This window comes from Vanacampus margaritifer, chromosome 10 (assembly GCF_051991255.1).
Source record: "Vanacampus margaritifer isolate UIUO_Vmar chromosome 10, RoL_Vmar_1.0, whole genome shotgun sequence".
Lineage (NCBI taxonomy): Eukaryota > Metazoa > Chordata > Actinopteri > Syngnathiformes > Syngnathidae > Vanacampus > Vanacampus margaritifer.
The window spans coordinates 20,821,131-20,829,445 of record NC_135441.1 but is presented as its reverse complement, the minus strand read 5'-3'; positions in this window follow the sequence as shown (position 1 = coordinate 20,829,445).

Below are 8,315 nucleotides of genomic sequence, written 5' to 3'. Positions count from 1 at the left end.
ACACAATATTCTGCGGACCTTGCAAAATCAGTCAAAATCCAGTAAAACAGCCGGGAGCGAAGGGGGTTGCTTCAGTGAAAATGGCTGCGAGTGAATGAGTTAATCGATCCTTTTATCTTGACAGCGGAACGTTACGTTAAAGTGAGCACAGGTTCGAGCAATAAACAATTTGCATTAAAGTAAAGCATTTATTAAATGTTTGCGTATGACATTCAGAATATTTATTCATGTCTAACTATTGGGGTGTGTTTTTTTTTTTTTTCATTTTAATTATTTACGCAAGTAATTAACTGATTAGAAAAAGAAAAGGATGAGAGTGCGCAGTCAAAAAATGGCGAGGACGTCCTCATAACGTTAAGAAAAAATTTGCATACAACAGGTGCTTTTCAAATTTGGCGGGCAAAAATAAATAAATAAATTAAAAATAATTATATATATATATATATATATATATATATATATATATATATATATATATATATATATATATATTGCAGGAAAGTCTCAGTGCAGACAGTTCTCTGACCTCTGTCTGTCTGCTTTAAACGCGCCTGTCATTGCCAGGCTGTGTGTCCACTCATCTATTTGCAGTTGTAGACAGGCCATCAACTTTGTGTTTGACAGTTGATGTGTTATTTTGTGTGTGTGTGTGTTCCCGGAGTGAGGTCATTCAGGTGCTGTGTGCCCGGGCAGCTAGCCCAGGTGACACCATCTGATTTTTTTTTCTTTTTTTTGTTCTGTGCCCTGTCCACACTTCTATCCCTGGACACCAAGCGGTCTGGGAACACATGTGCATGCTCAGTAAGTGCAGGCTGTATGAGGGTGCAAATGTGCATTGCAGGTGCAAATGCAAAGAAGTGATACACACACAGTAATACCTGCGGTACTTTTGCAAAGCGCTTTAAATAGGGAAGCCCTGCCATTGGACGGTGGTGACTGATGGACCACACTTTCCTTTTCCTCCGCTTGACTGGCTGTCCAAGCGTTTGCACTGTGGTGATGGATGCCCAGCCCAGAGTAAATATAGCCTTGCTCCAGCTAGTTAACATCGCTGGCATGATACAGGCGGGCGGTCATGAGCTAAATATATAAGCAAAATAGATACGTGCAGATTGAATTTGCGTTTGTTGTTTAGACAGGCCGGGGTGTAAATCTAACGGCGAGAAAGAGATAGAAGCGTCCTTCTGTATGGAAGTAAATTCTTCACGTGTGCACGATCTCACACACGCAATCTTGAAAGAGCCATGGAACAAACGGGTGTGCTTCTTGAACGGCCTCCACCAAGGCTGCCCAGCAGCAGTGGTGGCTTGTGGTGGCCAGTCATCATCACCACGCTTTCCATCCGAGTTTGATTTTGTGTCCAGATCCACCGTGGGAGCTGCGGTTGCAGGAATAAAAGCCCGGCAGCCTGCGAGTGACGCAAGCAGACAGCTTGCGGAGTTCATGCGGAGGTTTGTATTCAGGTGCAATTATACGCCACGACCACGACTCCTCGACAAATTAAGAAAAGAATCTTCCTATATTTGAATAGTGCGGTTATATCCCGACTGACGACTACTGCCAAAACACAAAATCAACTGATCAACATCTGGAGGGTATTTAATCTAAAACAAAACCCAAAAACCTCACGTAGTGAAAACATTCAAATGCCCTTAAATGTCTTACAAATGTGAAACTGAGCAGAATTCTCAACAAAAAAATATTCTTCAAAAGATCAAGCCTTTGCTATACATTATATGAAGAAAGACATCAGCAATTTAATTACGTCTTCAGTCTTCATTACGACCAGGGGGTGCGGTTAGGATGTCGAACGAAGTAAGCCGAAGCATTTTCACTCACGGACGCAGCACTTCATTCACACTTCATACACTTACTAGTTTGATAGTAGTTTTGTTCATCCTTATATGTGGAGCATGCAGTTAACATTACGGCAACCTTGACGAATATTTGAGTATGTGCTGAATAGGGATGACTTTTTTTTCATACTCTCGAGTAGTCACTGATACCGATAGCAAGTACTGATACCACTAGTACTTTAGATACATAACATTTCACCCCAAAAATAACAACAGATAAATTTAAAGAAAGAACTATATATCCCAATGTAGCATTTTTCCTTAAAATTGCATAAAAATTAATTGCAATTTTTCTGTTCTTTTCATTTCTAGTTCCTGATCGTAAAATGGTAGTTATTACAAAAAACATCCAGCAGGTGGCAGCAGAGTATAAGAGATCAGCCAGGGCCATGTTGCAACAAGCTCTTTTTCCCCAGTGTTTGTGAATAATGATGAAACCTAGCTGTATTCTAATGCTAATTTCTGCAAAATGGAAACGGGATACAAATCTACTATTTTTTTCTTGATGAAAGAAGAGACTAATCTTTCTTTTGGTACGTTCCATGTTTTTATAGCACTAGAACACAATATTATGTGGAACTTGCAAAATCAATCAAAATCCAGTAAAACAGCCGGGAGCGAAGGGGGTTGCGTCAGTGAAAATGGCTGGGAGTGAATGAGTTAATATCTAAAATAATACTGATAACCCTGTTAGCTAATGCTAATCTGTGCTAACAGTGCAGCCCTGCTTACATTTTCGCTTTGACATGTTCATGCTTATGAAAATATGTAACTAAAGGTGGTAGTTAATGGTACAAGGAAGGACAGTACATTAGGTACAGCCTTGTGTTGTGCTATTAGATGTTAAAATACAGTTGAATGTAATTTTTCTGATGAAAACAAAACATGTTAATGAACAAATTTGGGGTGGGTTTTTTTTATTTAATTTTTTAGGGGGTTCGAATGGATGAATTGAAACGGAACCACTGTATTTGTGAGTGTTTTTTAAATTGGTTCACCTAAGAATCTTATCAGTGCTGCCACCATGAGTGGAATCTGTTGCTTGAAAGTTTCCAACAATAGAGGGCTTTCTCCAGGCGCCCTGCCTCCACCCTGGTGACTAAGTACATCACAATCACCAAAACACAACTCCAGTCAACCCCCCCCCCCATCCCCCCCCCCCCTTCTGTAGCTGATATCACCTGAGGAAACAAATGCATGACACAGTAAAGGCGTGACAACGTTTGACATTTTACACAGTGATGATAACAAATTATTGGCTCGTCAATGTCGATCCGACCGCTTATCAGTAATTAGACATCTTGACATCATGGAAAAGGCTCCAAATGTGCCCTCACAACCGGTGTTACTCACAACAAAACATGTGGAATCCTTCAAAAGATTACAGTCATAAAACTCATTTTAGTTGGGGGGGAGGGGGGGCCCCGGCTGGAGCCAGGGGTGTTGTCAGAGGGGCACAAATATAAAGACACACAAAAATGCACATACACACAGAGGCACACACAAAGCCTCCAACCCTGACAAGAGAGGATTTCTACTCTGGGTGAACATCTACAAAAATATATTTTTTTTAAATACAGTATACTCAGTTCCTAAGAGCTTGTCAACCTTGCTTACAGTGGATACCAACTAATCACAAAGGATCAATCAGCAGGGGACTGCGTGTTTAATGTGGTGTTTTCATGTTCTTCCTGATAAGTGTTCTTAACAACATACATCATGTATCCTCACCAATGGCCTTCCGCTTGTTATGGCGCTCCCAACTTTGTCATTTATGAGAGTGTAGTCACCTAAAATTGGGTTGTACAGAATGTTCATATGTACTGAAAGATATCATTATTTACTATGAAGCGTATTATTACACTGCAATTGGCTGGCGACCAGGCCATATATATATATATATATATATATATATATATATATATATATATATATATATATATATATATGGCCTGGTCGCCAGCCAAGGGGTGTCAGGGTATTAAAATTTGTAATCGGAATTAATGGCATGACTTCAATAGTTAACTCACAATTAATCGTAATTTTTTTTATCTGTTCTAAATGTACAATAAAATGTACAATAAATTATTTTTTCCAAGTGTTGATACTCTTGTTAACATAAAAGTGGAAACAAACGTTAAACTTATCTTTTAGTCATTGATACCATATAATTCATCACATTTCGTCAAAATTAAAAAGATGTACTGTAATGTAAAAAACGATTGATTTGTATTGAGGTCATTTTTCTGCCACTAAATGGCAGAATTGCATTTGTAAGATGTTGGTGACAGCTCAGTTCATTTTTCTTTACATATTAGGAGCTGTCTAATCTTTAATATGAAGTAATTTGTGAAATTCAAATTGTAAAACACAACTTGACCTCAGTCTCCACAAATATATGCATTATTATTACATTTATTACTGTTAAATTTTGACGTGGACGCGTCTGCTGTAATATGGAATTCCTCAAGTGCAGGCTTTCCAAGTAATGGGCGGTCATTAATTGTGTGCTAAAAAAAAAATTGTGGCGTTTCAAGAACTTTAAATGATCTAAAACTTTAACACAATAATTTTGACACCCCTAATATATATATATATCCTTTACTGAGTGTCATTAGTTTGTTCAAGACTGACCTTAAATCAACTTTTGCGCCACGCCTACTCACTTAGATCCTGTGAAATAACAGAGAAAATGAAAAGTGACAATGGAATTTGGGATTGAATGGAAAACATCCTTCACTAACTAAATCCTTCTTTTCACTCAGTTTCACACATTTAAAAAAATGTTTGTAAATGAAACTGATAAATTGCCTGCAGCAGAGTGACACATCAGGTTTTCCACTTTCTGTCATTAGACAGAATTGAAAGTAGTTTCTGATGTCATTTTCAACAAACTCGTGTCGCCTTTTTAAATGTTGTAACCGAGACATTTCACAGGATCGATGCAGTACGACAGCTAATCATCTGACCTACAAAGCTTATTATTTAGCAGGCACCATATTTAGTAATCAGATTTCTTTTTTCTTTGGTCCTTCCTCGGGTCTCCGGACGGCCTCACGACTCTGGCTGGAAGTGTTCGGTTTAGGTGAACGGTATGGGATTTTTTTAATAGGTTTTAGGTGAACTAATGAATGCACACACACTCGCACGCACACACACATACTCACCCACATACAAAAAAAAAAAAAATTGAGACAGCAATGATGATGATGACATGTCAAATTACCGAATGAACAATACTGAGCTCTCCAGAAAAAAAAAAAGTAATCAGATGTCACACAGAAGTTGATGATTCAACATTTTTAAAAAGTATTTTAATGAATGCTATAAGTGTAGGACAAACGAGTGTTCCTCTTCACCGCCCGAGTGTTAACCTCATCTTCTGCTCGTCACCATACTGTATATTATTACACCGTATAAGCCCGAAGTACCCACTGACATACCGCGGATTGCTCCGGGTTCCTGTTGAAGCTTCCACTCACCAACTTGAAGGTGGTGATAAAGCATGTGGAGAGCACGGCCTGTTAATATTATTACTTGCAGAGAAAATGCAGGAGGGTGATGTGTTTGTGCGCTCATGTCTAATGGTCATTACATTAAATGAGTGATGTCTGTGAGAGCAGGGCCACCCTTGTGTGCATGACTCACGGTTCGACCTCATGCAGGAAGAATCCAGTGACCTATAATGGACCTGACCACTGAGCGAGACCAAAGGCACACCCCCCCCAGGGAGGATTTCTCACATGGCTAATCTCGAAGGCACCTCTGAAGAAGCGACGTGACGATATGTCACCGCATGCGTTTACAGTGACAATAAACATGACAGCAGCGACTGAAGGTGCGGGGGTTGTTCCCGTCACTACGTGCCTCCGCGATGCGCTCGCTCCCTTGACGGCCATTCCTTCCATTCCTCATTGATCTGCCATGCACGTCGTGCCCCTGCGAGGAGCTCGGGGAAAGTGATCAGGCCATGACATCATTTTGAGCTACCTCATTCTTAGCGCTGGATAAATGCAAGTGGGTTTATGTGATGGGGCACGCGTGTATAGTACAAGTAACAATTTCCTCTCTAGACATTAGGGGGTCAGAGGATGCTGGGGGGACGACACGCGTCTAGACTTACGATTTCCACTGCAGCATTTCATTCCATTGTTCTTTTCCCAAATCTACAAATTATTCATAGACAGGCATTTTTTTTTTGTTAAAGTCAGGGTTGATTTTTTTTTATTCTAGTTAGTTTTTATTTAGTTTTGACTCTTTAAAAAAAAATCAGTTAGTTTCAAGAGAATTTTTTTTAAATGCTTAATTTTATTTTAGTGTTTATTAGATTTAGTATTAGTTTTATGTATTTATTTATTTTAAATATATGGAGTATTTGTCCAATTTTTTTAGTTAAAGTCACGGTGAAAATTGATTTTTTTTAAGAATACATTTTTATTATAGTTTTTATTTTTTATTTTGTTTTGACGTTATTACTTTTTAATTCAGTTAATTTCAAGACATGTTAGTTTGTTTGTATTTTTTTAAATGTTTCCTTTTAGTTGACTTTTTTTTAAATCAGATTTAGTATTAGTTTTATTATATATATATATATAATTATTTTTTTAAATATGTGGAGTATTTGTCCAAAATTTTCTTAAAGTCAGGGTTATAATAGTATTTTTTCTTCTTTTTTTAAATAGATTTTTCATTATTGTTTATTATTATTATTATTATATTTTTCAATTTGGTTAATTTTAAAACCATGATTGTTTGCTTTTTTTTTAATGATTCATTTTAGTTGACTTTTTATTCGATTTAGTATTCTTTTTATTTATTTATTTATTTAATATATGGAGTATTTGTCAAAAATTTTGAGTTAAAGAATGTTAATTTTTTATTTTGTTTTTACTTTAGTTTTTTTTTTTTTTTTTATCAATTCAACTCACTCAAGAGTTGCGTTGTCAGATTAAATTCATTGTTGTATATCATAGGCTGGGTTCGATCCGAACAATTCTTCAATACGCTTGTCCTCATAAGGGAGTTATTATTGTAAGCGGAGTTGAAGATGAGATCACTGCAACAGCGGATGACGTGCATTCCGTTGTCACACAGGTAAGCCCACCAACTGCCGGAGAGTCCAAGCCTCGCAATAAAGCGCCTTTATTATCATAAGTCTATGGGGTTGCCGGGCAACAAAATGAAAGCCGGATGGCGGTTTCAGGTGTTCTCGAGGAGCCACCCCCCCATATCTCCTGTTGCCTCACTCACTTACTGCCTGTCACAAGATACACGCTGGCACATGCATGTGTAGCCACGGAAGTAGATGCCTTTTATGGGCATGCAGGTAACAAAAGCCTTCAGGTGGGCCGTCCTCAGTTTGGCTTGTTTTATTACCCCATGTTCTGAAAGTGCTGTCTCTTCTCTGATTCAGTGAGTGATGCAGCAGCAAACGTGACTCGTACTTTTTTATGATCTTTGGCAAAAGGTGATTTTGCTTTATTAGGTGGCAACCCAGACACTGGGTCACAGGTAGACGCTACTCATTCGCAAGTCCTGTGCACAAATGTCTGGCTCTACTACAATTCTAATCTTTTTTCTCAATCCTTGAGTTTTAAAAGTTGTGTGTTCTCCGTTGGGGACGTAAAAAAAGAAGAAGAATGTGACTCAGTTGAGCTCAGACCTCTGCCAATGTTGGATTGTTAACTAAAGTGGGGGCGGAGGATGGGAAAAATTGGCGGGCGATTTCGTCCTCGTCTATGCTGCATTCAAGAAAATTGGGAAACACCAAAACAATGCAATGCTAATATCTTAATTTGTGTCACTTTAAATGAAACATTTCACTTTCTTTTTCACTAAATCAAACAAAATTTCATCCATCCATTTTTTTTTATACCATTTGTCCTTTTGAGGGTTGAGGGGAGCCAGAGCTGCCCAATGTTGATTAACCCCTGGACCGGTTTCCAGTCAATTAAAAGGGGCATATATAGAAACAGACAACTACATTGACTCCTACAATAACAACCAATTAAGAATGACTTAAAATGATCCAGTAAACCTCCCCTCCATTGCTGTTTCCTGATTTGCTTTATTTTGGGTGTAATTCCATTGTTGACCACGAGATGGCGATTTCATTATTGTTTTATACTGTTTCTATTTCAAAGAAGACGACTGAAAGCAGAAAGTCAACTATTTCAAAATTAGTCTCAGAATTGTTCAATGTTAAAGAGTAACTCAACACTAAATCAACTTTTTTTTGCTGATAAACTGTATAAACTGGTGTCTACACGTTATGGTCATTATTTCGACATTTTAGTCAGTTTGAATTTGGGGCAAAAAACGTATGTTTGGCGCCATCTTAAGGTTACACACTGGGATAAACGCAATTTGGCTGTTTGTCCTCTCAATACATGAGAAGGTACATACTATGTCACTTGTGGCGCATGACATAGTCGCCCCCGCCACCCACCGGCTCATTCT